Source organism: Brachycentrus maculatus, unplaced genomic scaffold (assembly GCF_059751285.1).
Source record: "Brachycentrus maculatus isolate JH-2025_06_01 unplaced genomic scaffold, ASM5975128v1 h1tg000348l, whole genome shotgun sequence".
In the NCBI taxonomy this organism is placed as follows: Eukaryota; Metazoa; Arthropoda; class Insecta; order Trichoptera; family Brachycentridae; genus Brachycentrus; species Brachycentrus maculatus.
In genome coordinates this window covers 156,025-172,752 of record NW_028281097.1, presented here as the reverse complement: position 1 = coordinate 172,752, position 16,728 = coordinate 156,025, and the positions used below count along the sequence as shown (strand labels likewise).

Sequence of the window (16,728 nt, the reverse complement as noted above, 5' to 3'; positions counted from 1 at the left end):
GCAATATTTTACTAAAATAGGGCCATATACGAGTATGTGTAATTTGTTACTAGTATACGTATACCGTCAATATCTAATTGAATATTAGTGTTAATATGGATATGTACCAAATATATTTTTATCCATAAATTAATTCTAACACGTACATTAAAAGAACAAAAAATATTCAAATGAAAAATTGCATAAAAAATACAAATTTGTATCAAGTTTTTTTAAAAATAACTGAAAAAAAATGTTACACTCCGAAAACGTAATGTACGAGTATATTGGTAAATTTTGGTAAAATTATGCAAAAAAAACTGCATTCATACGATTTGAAATTTGTTTTTTCAAAAACAGTGAAAGTAAATTGACTTATTATAATAAATGAAAAAATGACATTGCTGAAGGAACTTACATATGTAACTTTTAACACTGTTTTACTGTTATATATTTTTCCACATTTTACTCTAAAATACATCTTTCATTCTTCTTATAAATATTTTCATATTTTCTAAAACATATTTATGAAATTCAGTGAAAACAAACACTGTTAACCTTTATGAAATATATTAAATTCTGCTAGATATGGAACATATAGTGGATCGCAGGGTTATAAATAGCACTTACTCTCATGTACGTATGAAAATATTTAGCTTCTAGAAGGGTATATATCTTGTATTTCATACATCTATCTATCCACCCTATTAAACCCAATGGGAAGGAAAAGGTGCCGAGGATAGCAATTAATCTCTATTGACGGTAGAAGTATTACCTTTTCCGTACGCTATCATCAAAATATTATTTACCTGTAATTTATCATTCGACGTCGATCGTAAAAAAATCAGAGCAGGGGTATTTAAAATCGTTGAAGAGACTTACACGTCACAGGCTGATGGCTTAAATTCCCATTTATCACAGAAACGTAGTGATAAAAATAAGCGTGTAATGAAAATTTCAAAACATTTTTTGGAGGTTCAACGATTTTTTTTAAATGATGTGACAAACGTTGAGAAAGCAATTTGACTTTCTGTTTCCTTTGTCTAGAAGGTGAAAAAGCTGACAGAAGGGTTTTTGGCCCTTTGTCATCATAATAAAGTGATTTATTATTTAAAGTATCCCTTTATTTATGTATCGCATATATAATAATTTACGTGCGTAAAATTACTTTTTCAACAATGAATTCAGAATATATAAAAGCACACTTATTATTTTAAAAGAAATAATAAAAATTATAAAATGAAATGTGGATTTAACAACGAGGTTTTATGATTTTTTTCTCATTTGGTATTTTTTTATTGAATGAAAATTAAAATAATTATGAATAAACTAATAAAATCTAAATTACAGATTCTCATACTGAAATTCAGAAATGAATTTGCATTAAAATTAAGTTTTTTGTTGTTGACAAATTAAATTTAGTATCTCACATATCGCTCACTCCTTTCAAGAACGTCATAAATCAAAAATCGTCAATTTTCAGTTGTGCATATTTTCGGAATGCCCAGAAAATATACTATATCCCAGCAAAAGAGACATATTTTTAAGTTAATATGTACCCGCTACAGGGTAGAAAGTGTTGTTTTTGCATTTTTAAGAAAAGGTATTGTTTCATTATTTTTTTAAGTAAATTAAGTTTCAAATGGAGAAAAAAACCTTCAGGTTTTACCTAAAAAGATTTGTTGAACAGTTAAAAGTTCAATAAGTGGATTGATATTTATTTTTAATACATTGTATTATATTTTTAAACGTTAAAAACGTTCTCCTGAAAAATCATGTTCTTGAAAGGAGTGAGCGATATGTAGTTTGATAAATGTGTTAACTTGGGTATCAAATAAAAATATAGGTTCCTACATGAGATCACCTTTGGAAGCAAATTTAAACATTAAAACAAAATTCATTATTGGTCATACAAAGAAATTAAAATACTACTAAATGAAAATAACAGAAACACATTTCCTTTTTTAATTGACGAAAAATTTTATTGCAATGTTGTATAAGTTGAAATCTAATTAGTACAAAGTTTTATTATGTTAGCAAACACATAAAAATATGGGTGTATCATTTACATAAAAAAGTAATTATCAGTTAGTTAGAAAATGAAGAAAAGAAAGAATTAGGAGAAATAGGTAGCAAACAAAAATATGTATGTTTAATATATTTTTAGGAATGCCAATAAGTTACAAAAGTAATATAAAATACTCTATGTTATTATTATAAATTATGGTCGTCGGCTGTGAAATACGTGACTCTTGTGCGTCGTCACTATCGAGGATTATAGCAACAAAAAAAATTGACGACTAAAAATGAAAACCTTGGTCATTTTTGCATATTTCAAATACCCACTCGGACGCAAATTTATAGCTCCAAAAAGAGAATATATGGTGACCCTAATCAAATTTGTTATGCAAAAGAGTGAAACTTTGCTTAATTTTGAGATTAGTTATGTCCTCTGGTGTCACATTTTGTCAAGCACGCACAAGTGTCTCGACAATTCTGTATCATATAACTGTGAAAAAAAAACCGCGAGAGTGCTTTTAAAATCTAAAATGCTTTTCCCAGCGAAATATCACTTAACTGTATTACTCGAGGCTATACGCTGGGTATGTGACACGCTGAATTCAATAATGACAAAAATAAATGTTTTCAAACAAGTCGAGGGGTAGGGTGGGAATACAGGACTTCTTACATACTTCTTTGCGAATTCCCTTCCGGCATTCTCATACGAAAATTCCCTCCAATCCTACGTCGCTATTTCAAAGGTAAGAAAAAAAACTTTGATTTTTTTTTACACACATTAGTTATAATGATGATAAATATCGTATCTTTTAAGTGTACAATATAATAGATTTTGTTTAAAGTTAATGTTTATACTAACCTTGCTCAAGTTAGAATTTATGATTACAATTCACATATATTGTTTCTTAAGAATTCGACAGTAAGCTTATAATCTTATATAGTTGATTACGATTATTTAAATAATGCTCTGACGTGTAACGTTAAGTTTAAACTTTAAACGTTTAATATATATATATATATATATATATATATATATATATATATATATATATATATATATATATATATATATATATATATATATATTTATATATATAAATATATATATATATATATACATATATATATATATATATATATATATTTATTTATACATATATATATATATATATGTATATATATATATATATATATATATATATATACATATAAATATATATATATATATATATATATATATATATATATATATATATATATATATATATATATATATATAAATATATATATATATACATATATGTACGCACAAACCCACATATAAGCAGGTAACTACCCGGAAATAGGAATATTTGATGTTTAACAAGCTGAATTATCGAGACGGAAAATTTGTTATAAATTGGAATAAATTTATCACGGAAATAGAAAATCCTTTCCTTTTGTCAAATCAGATATCTTTTAATCTACCTTCATTACCCAACAATGAAAAATATCAAAGAAAATTCACTCTGAATGGAGATTCACCGTGTATAAAATATGTCATTCCATTAGCTTATGTACATTTGTCGTTAAGGATTTTATCCTTTAAATTATGAGTATATAAATCACTTACACAATGGAAGTTAATTCGTCCTTTTGTGTACGAAGGATCTCCGGAAAATCTGAAAAGATAGAAAGCACAATTAACTTAAGAACATATTATATTTCCTAATCTGAATGATATCCACCAGTGATATTATTATAAATGATATCATTTGGTTGAATTATCAGTCTGATACAAACATTCATAGTCTTTTAACCCTTTCAATATGATTTTTTTTTATTTTAATAATTCATGTAATATTTATAGCACAAAATATTTATTGCCAACTTAGTTTGACGGGAAAAACAAATATTTAAATAAATGATCATATTATTTATTGATTGTTGGAACATACAGTCATAACATAATAATTGGAACATATTGTCCCAATGGTATTGGTGAGTGGACATATAAGTCCCTTTTTTTGGAAAAAAAAAACTCATAAAAACTATTGCTGCACACTAAATAAGTAAAATAAAATTATAAATGGCTTACTTGGCAATCCCGAGCAGTACACATATTAAACACAGTTAGTAATAAGCGTGACTTGTTTGCTAACAACATCTAGACTGACAAAATTTTATGGAAAAGAAAAAAAGGCAGACAGCAAACAGCAACAAAGCAGACAGGTTTGGACTTGTTTACGAGACTATGACTGTACAGTACTAAAATCCCAAATCCCAATGCATTTGTAAGCATAATTATTTTAGTAATTATTAGAAATTCTGTGGGACAATATGTCCCTACAGTATTGAAAGGGTTAAGGCGGCTATTCACAATCGTTTCCGTTAACGCTGTTGCAAAATTTAGAGTCATAGTGTAAAATTATTGAATATATACGTTAACTACGTTGCTTCCCGGGATAAGTTGGTATTCAACTCATTATTAACTTATCTTATTTAATATCAAGAGAGTTAAATCTGTACCATTTCATTGCTGTTAGATTTAGGCTTTTGCTCTCGGATCGGATAACGTGATGTTTATTGGTAATTTTGTTTTGTTTCCTAATTTTAATTTTTTTGGTATATTTAATTATTTTTGTATGCTTTCTGTAAAACATTCTGCTATTTTCTTTTGTCTATTTTTAAAATACATATGAAGTCGTGTACATTATGATTGGGTTTGCTGTCATGTACATATGGATTTTAATAAATAAGTAGAAATATCTATAAATGTATATGTCCACCTAAGTAGTGTAGTGGTCAGCTCGCTCAGCTACCATGCTGGTGGACCCGGCTCGATTCCCAGAGGAGGGGGTCAAATAAATAAAAGTTATTTCTTCACTATAATATTTATTCAATACTACCTGGGACCTGACCTGAAGCGGACGGCTGATCACCGTTCCCTTATTTGATAACGATTAGGATAACATTACGTTTATATGATGCAGTGCCCTATGCACCATCGGGTTCGGACAAGGGTTTAAAGAAGAAATGTCTAGAAAATTTATTCAATTACAATATTTTTATACTAAATAAAATTTAAGTACTTTGACGCATTTCAGTAGGTACTCAGTTTCCGATATGAATTCAAGAAACCATTAATAAAATCATACATACACGAAGACTCACCTCAATCCGCAACGCCAAAGCCATTACAAATATTACACTCACTGTTCCCCGACTGGAAACCGCGTCTGCACAGCAATTCCATTATTTTAATGGAATACAGTTATATAATAAATTGCCACCAGCCTCTTAGAATTATAAAACACAGGGAGATTTCCAGGGGATGTTGTGTCGCGAGAATATGTACATATGGAAAAATGACATAAACATTGATTTAGAGGGGACGTCGTCATCTGTGAATTTAATTTACAATTATTTTTATTTTACAACATTTTGAGTGTGTCCAAATACTTGTTCGCAAATCTGGATTATCTCCAATTATAGGAGTTATTTTTCATATTATTTTTTGACGTCTACTCAAAGATGAAGAAGAATATGAAAGTTTAAGCATTTACGGGGCTTACGACCGTCATAGGCTTGTTTAAGTGATCACTTTACTCATGTAAAACATTCACCATGATTGACCACTCAAATTCTTGGAATTTCTATATACATGGTTCCATTTTGAAACATATATTGCTTGAATCACTAGAATTTCACTAGAGACATCTATTTGTGAGACAAAAGAAGCTTTTTATTGAACAAAAACTCTTTGATTTGTTTATATACGTCAAAATAATAATAGAAATAATTGTAAATTGAATTCAGAGTTGACAAAATTGCCCTCTGAATCAATGTTCGAGGGCTACTTGTACCCCATGTTTTTAAACTTTTCGGCATCCTTTACAGTAATATGAGGAAGCACCCTTAAGGCAGCATTTAACGAAAATGGCGCGATATAAACTGGTATTTTTATAATAATAATTATTATTAATATTGTTGTTTCCTTAATGGTGGTCAAAATCTTGTCAAAAACAAGATATGTAATTACATAATGCAATAAAGCAAAAATACGTTATCAGCGCCGAAGAGTCACTTTATTTAAATAAGATCTCTTTAGTAACACTCTTTCAACTTCCCGGTGTTTGTTTTGAAATTTTCAAATAAATCACAAAACTTTCGACTTCATTCAGCCGTACTTAGTCAATATGGACAGAGCAGATATGGGTAAATAAATATAAACGTAGTTTATTTACATTCATAACTGGCTAATGAGGTAGAATGAGAGTAAAGGAATAAATCATAAATAGTAGAGGCTATGGGCTTTTAAGCGTTTAAATGGTTGTTTAATCACTGTAGAGCATACTTGGTACTTTAACTCGAAAACTTCTAACACAGTATGATTGATAGTGTGATCAATACACTTTGGCAAACTTAATACGTTCAAATTTATTAACTATTATAAATTAAGTTGGTATAATGGCAATCTTGTGTCATACATACGAGTATATGGCTCAGTCCTTTCAACAACGTCATATATCAAAAGATTTTTTAGGAGATCGTTTTTAATGTTTAAGATTATAATGAAATGTATTAAAAATAAATATCAAGCCACTTATTAAACTTTTAACTGTACAACAGATCTTTTAAGGCAAAACCTGAGGGTTTTTTCTCCAATTGAATATTTAGTATATTTAAAAAAATAATTGACATTTTTTGCCCGGTAGCGGGTAAATATTAAGTTAAAAATATGGCTCTTTTGCTGGGATATAGTACATTTTTTGGGCATTCCGAAAACATGCACAACTGAAAATTGTTGAATTTAGATTTATGACGTTCTTGAAAGGAGTGACCGATATATTCGCTCGTTTTAGACTGGTAAACTCGAATGTTGCACCAATGCTGTCATAGATGGGAGAAAAGTTTTGAATTTTGCTTTTTCAGTAGTTTGACAGGATGTGCTTCCGCTGTTTACAAAACTTTAAAGTGTCATCCCGGAAGGCAATTGCATATTCAACACAAAATGCAGATGGATGTATGTATGTTTACATATATATATATATATATATATATATATATATATATATATATATATATATATATATATATATATATATATATATATATATGGATATATATATATATATATATATATATATATATATATATATATATATATATATATATATATATATATATATATATATATATATATATATATATATATATATATATATATATATATATATATATATATATATATATATATATATATATATATATATATATAAATATATATATATGTTAGTATAAAAATAAAAATAAAAAGTTATAAATTGAAATATCAATGAAAATGTTCTTAAGGCGGGTAATTACCAATAGCCCGCAACATAATTTTCTTTAAACCCAAGTAACATTAAACGAAATTGCATTTTTTTTTGTAAATAATAAGTTTAAAGTCGTAAGCCCTGGGATACTTAGACTTTCATATACATGCACGTTTCATATCAAGTTGAGACATTTTAAATATTTTCTTCTATAAAAAAATAACTCGTGATTATGAAAAATGTGTTTAAATAGTAAACATCAAATAAGTATACTAAAGCATTAGATACCGTTTGAAAAAAAATCTAATTTTACTGTCAAATTGATTAAGTGGAAACTTAATTCTGAGGCCAGGAAATCGAAATAAGTCATTTAAATGCGAATCTGCGGAGGTGGAAAAATTGCTAGTTATCTGAAAGTACGAGCACCTTGGCCGAGAAAGTTACAAATTCATTTAAGGGATGGATAAAATATTCGAAGTAAGCATTTTTAAACGAAAAAAAATCCTTTTTCTTTTAAAATAAACGTACGAGAACTTTAATCCTATTTTGTTAAGGATCTTTTATAAAAATCATATAAAATATAACAATAGATCATTTACGTTCGTGAATATCACTATCTTCTTCTTCTTTTTCTAACCCTTACCTGTATATAGTACTGCATACGGCACTGCATCGTATTGACGCAATGTTATCTTGATCGATACTTATATGAAGGCGCTCCAGTCTAGGGTAATATTGAATAAAAAAGAGTGTAATATCACTAATATTTATTTTCACCTTCCCCTGGGAATCGATCCCGGGACCTCCAGCACGGTAGCTAAACACGCTTACAATTACACCACGGTGGTGGGCAAATAGAACCTATATTATGCAGTTCAATAGCTTGAGGATTCGTTAGTAAGTGGACAACTTTCAACGTCAGTTTTTATATATATATATATATATTTATATATATATATATATATATATATATATATATATATATATATATATATATTTAAATATATATATATATATATATATATATGTATATATATATATATATATATATATATATATATATATATATATATATATATATATAAACGTATATGATATGCAGCATCTATCGTTTTTATGCTAAATAACATGGAAGTCTGAGCATTTCAGGGTTTATGAGCTGGCATTTGGTTGACTTGTGTGATCACTTTATACACTTGTGTAACGTTCACCGTTCTGTCCATTATTAAAAGTGTTCATTGACGATACCGAGAACTAGTATGTGAAAAAAGGTATCAAGTGAAGGATAAAAACAACTTCTATAATTTGAGTAGTGGTGTAGAATAGGGTAGAATGTGTGTGTGTGTGTGTGTGTGTGTGTGTGTGTGTGTGTGTGTGTGTGTGTGTGTGTGTGTGTGTGTGTGTTTGCGTGTGTGTTTCGTTACGCTATTGTGACATGAGTGCTTTTCATTTTGTTTTCGTAGCGTTCAATTAGTAGGAGCGTGGAATGAAGAAATAAGTTAGGATGATCATACTGGATACATAAATATAATGGAACATAACTCGAATCAGCAGTCTTCGCAAACGAATTTTGCTGAAAATAAAAAGCGGGGGAACTAATAACTTGTATCTCTTTCGTTTCGTTTAATGCGGGCCACGGAAAACAATATAGCAAGCCGAAACACGTTCAAAAGTGTGCTTTTATCTTTCGGTAGTGCTATTTTAGATTAATTCATTATAACTGTGGTACAAAAGAGAGCTTGAACAATGTACCTACCTTCCCTTGTTTTCTTGTAAAAATAGTTTAATAAATAAAATATAAAAATTAATATATTTCGTGTAAAATAAAATATATTTTTTGTAAATCGGTAGTCTCAAAGATGTGTTTTTAAAGTGATATTACACAATGTGAACGATGAATGAAAAGGAGAGTTTTAATATATTTTTTGTCTCTATCTTTGATGAAAAGATTGAATTAATATTCTTGCATTTTATGAATGCTTTATTTTCTAATGTAATTATTTATATTTTTTAGAGGTACTATCTGTACTTGTAAACCAATTTCTAACTATCATCTACACCCAATGGTGTATAGGGCACTGCATCGAAGCTTCACTTATATGGTTAAAAAAAAAACCGGTACGGAAATTATGGAGATATCTGCTTTAGTCGTTTAAGAAAAATTGTTTTGCGTATTGAGGATGGAAATGATTATTCTTGAACCATTATAAAAGTAAGTTTTGAAATAATAAAAGTACTTATTTAAAAGTTTTATTTTAAAACCGTTTATTTAAAAAAAAATGTAAGATGGAAATACACAAAATTAAAGACAAAAATATAAGATCGAAATTTTAAAGTGAGAATAACACTTTTTCATATTTCTTTTAGTTTAAAATAATATTTTGCTGCAAGTGAATTATAAAAATACTTAGAAATAAATGTATCTACGGTAGTCTAGTAGGAACGGATAGGAATGATTGAGACTACGCTAGGAATTTTTTAATTTAAACGAGACTCACTTTGTTGCACGACGGTTTAAGTTTACTTAATATTTCTGTAGTTATTTTTTAAGGCCTTCAAAACCTGTTGGGATTAAGATTGCATTCCGCTAGAACCTTTTTTATAGTAATAAAACTACAATTCCAGTTGACTCCTTTTTTACATAACGCTAAACCGGTCGGAGCTGGTAAAATTCACGATAATTAAAATGAAATTAAAATTTACCTCTTTACAACTGTGTTTTAAATCAAATAATTTGTTTTTTTTTCTTACATACAGAAAAATGTACATTAATTTATGAAATTATAAAAATTTATTTATTTATTTTATTTATTTATTTTGAACTTTTTGTACAATATGTGTGTACATTGGCGGGCTTATTGCTATAAAGCAATATCTTCCAACCAACCAAAAAAACAGACCAGTGTGAACGATCTAGGCTTGTACCTTTTGATGTTTGTTAGAAATTAGTGGGGAGATAATGCTTGATCAGGTTAAGACAAGGATAAGAAAAAAGAAAAACAAAGAAACATAAGAGAGCATAATTACAAATTAAGAATTTAAACAGGGTAATATGAATAGAAAAACAAAATGACGATAGAGTAAGGAAGGCATGGGAAAAGGGAATCAGGTAGAAAGTTTAAGGAAGAGAGGAGGGGTCAGGGGAGGAGGAAATGGACAGTTAGGGTTCTAAGGTAAGATAATGATGTTTCAGGCGTTTTTTGAAGGTTAAAATAGAAGGTGCATTTTTTACGTGTTGTTGCATATTTATTCAGACCCGCGATATCTTACCTTCAATCCATTTATAATCACAATTTTTATCGACAATATGATTAAATTAAAAATATCAAATACATAAATTAAAATATGAAATATGTACAATATACATATTTAAATTAACATACCGTGGTTATCCCATAGAACGGTGAATCAAATACATTTTATAAGGTAATCAATTAAACCAGCTTATTATTGGCCGATAATTGACCGATAAAAATCCATACTTCCATACTTCACCGCTAGCTTCTTCATCTGCGTTAATAAATCAATAAAAAAAAATTATTCATCCTATTTGAGTTTTGAAAAAAATCGTTTTTTTTTTTTAAATACACGCTTCTACAGCAACAATATTTTGAGTGTATCCAAATTATTATTGGCAAATTTTCTCCACTTAATAAATAAAAATAATCAACTTAGTAAAACAGTCAATGATAGTTTGTAAGCCCTTTAAATAATCACACTTCTAATATTCTTAATCATCAACATTGAGATATCCATTGAAATATTTTAACGCACTTAATAATTAACAAACAAATTTATTATTTTGAAAAATTTTATAATATTTTATTTAGAAAATAATAAAAAAAAAATTGTTAAATTCTAATTTGCTGACGATAAAAAAGATTGGTTTTAAATTTTTAAGCTTTAGGGGAAATTATTTTTATGGTAGGGTTGGAAAAGGGGGTGAGTCTGTAATTGGGGGTAGATTGTGACAGGAAACAGGATGTGGAGGTCGCCCATCGCTTGTGATAACTCATTCCATGGGACACTGTTATGTTTTTCCGGACATTTATCATTCTAACCAATACAAAAATTCCGTTGCGTATGCGGTGTCATTATCGATTTTGAAAAGCTTTTATTCATAGGCTGTAAAGGTTAACATGGAATATTTAACATATATGTATGCACACATACTTGCATATATAAAAAAAAACCCTTATCCGCACTCAATGGTGCATAGGGCACTGTGTCATATAAACGCAGTGTTATCTTGATCGTTTACACATGAAAGAAAGGTAATCAGCCTCCCGCTTCAGGTACCAGTCCAGGGTAATATTGAATAAATATTACAGTGAAAAAATCACTTGTATTTATTTTACCCCCCTTGTGAATCAAACCCGGGACCTCCAGAACGGTAGCCGAGCGTGCTGACCATTACACTACGGAGGCGGACAAAATGCATATATACAAATAGTTTATCTACAGTGAAAGGTTAAGTAAACCTCATTGTGAAAATTTAATATGTAGTTATCGATTAATTGTCTTAAAAATTTTAGACTGTAATCTACAAAAATACAAATTTATACAAAAAAATTTGAGTGTATTCAAATACTTGTTCACAAATCTGGATTATCTTCAATTATAGGAGTTGTTTTTTATATATTTTTTTTTACATCTCAACATAGATGAAAAAGAAAAAATATGGGAGTAAATCAAAAATAAAAAGCTTCTTTCATCTCACCAATAGATCGGCTGTCCAAGTTTAAAACACAGTAAGGGACATTTTTTGTAGTAGGTTTTTTTGCATTTTTGGACTAAGTAGAGTCTACTTAGTCCATAAATGCAAAAAAAACCTACTACAAAAAATGTCCCTTACTGTGTTTTAAATTTGGACAGCCGAGATGTCTCTCCTGAAATTCTAGTGATCACCAATAGATGTCTCTCCTGAAATTCTATTGAAACTATGTTTCGAAATTGAACTATATCTATAAATATAGAAGTTCAAAGAATTTGAGTAGTTTGGTTGTCAATCATGGGTAGAATTGGTGGAATTGGAATTGATCACTCAAACCAGCCTATGACGGTCGTAAGCCCCGCAAATGTCCAGACTTCGATATTATTTTTCATCTGTGTTGAGATGTCAAAAAATAATATGAAAATGAATTACGTAAATATAAATATTTATTTTTCAATTTCACAATTTAATGATACATTTAAAATATTATTTAAATATATGCTTGGTATAACACATTAAGACATATTTTAAAATTATTCAGCTGTTTTCCTAAGAGAATGAATTAGAACGCCTAAATATTCTTATATACATCCTAACATACTCGTACAATCCAATGCTCCTAACATTAATTCATGTAGTCTGGAGTTCCGGTTCGTTCTAACACGTCAGATCGTGTCACCATTATTGACATTTATTGAACTCCTTAATCTCTCGATATTAAGTCGAATTAATTTTTAACCTCATTCATATAAACTTTTATCGAGAAAATTGAAAAAAAGTGTGCTTAAACTTTTTTGTCTAGAAAATTCTGAAGAAAAAAATCGTAAAAAAAACTGATTATAATCGAGTAAAAATTCCACAATATTTTTTTTTCGGGTCTTGAAAATTCCTGAAATTTTTTAAATGATGCGCAACAAATAAAACATTAAGTTTTTGTGAATTATTGATCTATGAATTATTTAGTAAAAATGTCTCGAAGGGATCGAAGAAAATTATATTTACCCAAAATAAGACACTCTGTCGATGCTTGGATTAAACGAATTTCTAAATTTTATTGATATGGTTATATTTGCTTGATCTTTGAGAAATCAAATATTAAATTGTTATTTTTATTTAAATTCATCTATTTAATGAATTTTTTTGAACAGTTTTAGGTAAAAAAAAAACAGATAATTATGTTCTTCTTTATGTATCAAGGAAATTTTAAACAATTCTATGAAAACTGAAATCGTAAATGTTAAAATTGAAGATAAGGAATGTTTTTCTTGTTTGACTGTTTAAAATGAAATGGTTTAACGCCCTTGACCACCCTTATCATATTTGTGCCACCGAAACCCGTTTCCCTTTCTTTTCATTATCTCTTTTTCCTATCTTAACGTTTTATATACGACCATAAAACGACCGATAAACATGTAATACCTAAATCAGAGGTCTATTCATTTCTTAAAACTTAAAAAAAAACAACTAAACTGTTTTAATTTGATAATAAAAATGCTATATACCTTACTTTACACTTGAGTTATCTAAAAAATATCATTAAAAAATTGCTTTATCTTTTAATACTTAAAATGGGTCAAACGTATAATCTACATCCCATAATTTCAATGGAATCCTTATAAATATGAAATCAAATAAAATAGAGTATTTTTTTAAATTTTTATCACAAAATGTAAACAAAAAACTAGTTAACGTAACATTACATTATTTCTTACAGGGATAAAAATTAAAAGAAGAGAAATTTAGGTATTCGGGTTAACACAGTGCTTACACAGATGCATAGCTTATAAACGGATAGTTAAAACTTACGACCTACACAAATAATAATATGTATTAATTTATTAAACTTTTTCATTAGTCAAAAGTCGTTATAATCGGTGTGTATGATTGATTCCCTGAGATGGTCTAATAAATATTAGTGATTTTTATACTTTATTATTTATTTAATATTATCCTGGACTGGTACCTAAAGTGGAGGGCTGATCACCTTTCCTTCGTGTGTTAACGATCAAGATAACACTGCGTTTATATGATGCAGTGCCCTATGCACCATTGGGGTGCGGATAAGGGAAAAAAAGAAATAAACGAATGTATGAGATGAATGAATGTGGCAGGGTCGAAGATTGTGTGCAAAGACAGATCGGTGTGGCATTCTATTCTCTGTGCTTACCCCTGCGGAAAAGCGGGGTATTATTTATCTAGTTAGTGAGTTAGTTATATCTACAAAACTAAAAAAAATGACGCTTGCTCTATGTTTATCATCATAATATATAAATGCTTGAATCAAGTATTTTTTTAAAATCCATTGTTATTTCTATTTTTTTCGAGCGGAATTATTAACAAGACGATATATCGCTCACTCCTTTACAGAACGTCATAAATCGAAAATCGTAAATTTTCAGTTGTGCATGTTTTCGGAATGCCCAGAAAATGTACTATATCCCAGCAAAAGCGGCATATTTTTAACATAATATTTACCCGCTACAGGGCAGAAAGTGTTGTTTTTGCATTTTGAAGAAAAGGTCTTGTTTAATTATTTTTTTAAATATACTAAATATTTTTCAAACGGAGAAAAAACCTTCAGGTTTTACATAAAAAGATCTGTGGCACAGTAAAAAGATCAATAAGTGGCTATTTATTTATTTTTAATTCATTGTATAATAATTTTAAACATTAAAAACATTCTCCTGAAAAATCGAGTTTGTTGATTTATGACGTTCTTGAAAGGAGTGAGCGATATCTCGTCGATGTTTGTGATATCTCATTCGTATTGTTCCATTTCCAAAAACAGGACATGTTTCAAAATTTACTTCCGCTTCGCTGCACATTACGGAATCCGAGATATTGCTCGCTCGTTCATTCTACTCTGCCGAAGCCAATAAAGCTTCACGTTGAGGAGATAATACGTTTTCAATGCCAACCATGAAATTATTTCAGCGAGGCAACTACCGGTGTTTGTTTCAATGAAATGTTACAATCACAGAAGATACTAGAATTTTTTATTTATATTATTCCCTTAAAAAATGTGCATTATATACGATTATATATTTGTCCGCCTCCGTAGTGTAATGGTCAGCATGCTCGCCTACCATTCTGGAGGTCCCGGGTTCGATTCCCAGGGGGGTTTAATAAATATAAGTGATTTTTTCACTTTCATATTTATTCAATATTACACTGGACTGGTACCTGAAGTGGAGAGCTGATCACCTTTCCTTCATGTGTAATCGATCGAGATAACACTGCGTTTATATAAAGCAGTGCCCTATGCACCATTGGGGTGCGGTAAGGGATTTATTATTTTTTTTTATTATATCCGAAGTAACGTATAATGATTAAATATGTATACTTTCTGTTGTATGTATGTGAAAATATGTAATGATTAAATATGTATGCTCTCACAAAAAAGTGCGAAAAACGATGTATGATAGATGTTCAAATAGTGAAATAAGGAAGAAATGCAAAGCTGAGACAAGCATTATCGATAAAAATTAAATTATCGTTATCATTTAGCATTATCGTTAAAATCATGTAGAACGAATGAGAGACGAAAAAACGGAAAAACAAATTTATGAGGCGAATGTCATAGGAAAAAAGGAGCAGAAGAAAACCGAGAAAAACTTGGCACGATCAGGTGTGCCAAATACTTGAGGGCGGTCAGGTTAGGAGTCGAAACAATCGGCGGGTATGTATGAAGATATGCATGAACGTGGAAGAGGCGAAGAATGTTTGCAAAGACAGAGTGGTGTGACGTTTTATTTTCTCTGCCTACCCCTGCGTGGAAGCGGTGTGATGGGTAGTTAGTTAGTTAGAGTAGATGACCATATATATGTACATACAATATTCTACGTACAACATTCAACAAATAGAAACAAGATAAGTGGATACTTTGATTAATCGTTTTTGTTTTGATTTTCTTGTAAAACATATCGAATGAGGTTGTGTAAGGTTTAGGTTTTTTAGTACGTGATCCTGAATGCCGTTATTTTACTAGAGAATATGATAAATATTAGAAGAAGATGGTAGGACACATGTGATTAGAATGGGCCATAATCGAAGTATGATCGATTATTAATTTGACCATAAATCTATTATTATTATTTCCGTGTATATAGTCCGTGGCATTTCCCTTTTTCAGATTTAATTTTGAGCTTTTTCTCATTTTGCGCTATCATGATTCAAAAATGCATTTGGAATAAGAGAAGATCCATGCATTATATGTAAATTCACTTCACACAGACAAACATATATCATTAGCTTATTGCAAGAAAAACTCACTTTGTGACAAAAGTAATAAGAAGTAAAGACAAAAGTAGAAAGTACTTCTTCATTATTATGTAAAAAATATGTAACATTCAGATAAATCGAATTTTATTCCTTGAATAAATACAAAATTTATTAAAACGCATAACTCAATCAAACTTAATTAAATTATATCTTGATTCCAAGAACAATAATAAAGAAACTTTTAGGGTTTGAACTGATATATCTAAAGAGATGAAAAAGCATATTGAGATAAGACTTCTTGAAATATGGGTATTAGACCTATTATCGGCTGGTCAAAGTGATTATTTTATAACAATCTCCAATATATTTAAAATATATTTTATATATTTTATATATATATATATATATATATATATATATATATATATATATATATATATATATATATATATATATATATATATATATATATATATATATATATATATATATATATAT

At 28.8% G+C, this 16,728-nt stretch overlaps 1 protein-coding gene across 2 annotated transcripts in view; it reads right to left on the bottom strand.

The window, feature by feature from the left end:
- Rbfox1 (RNA-binding Fox protein 1) overlaps window positions 1–16,728 on the bottom strand; it is a 444,416-nt gene that overhangs the window by 350,871 nt on the left and 76,817 nt on the right. For both annotated transcript variants that reach the window (XM_088269368.1, XM_088269369.1), the window contains exon 2: window positions 3,611–3,659. The gene's annotated coding sequence lies outside the window, so the exon portion shown is untranslated. The remainder of the gene's footprint in view (window positions 1–3,610; window positions 3,660–16,728) is intronic.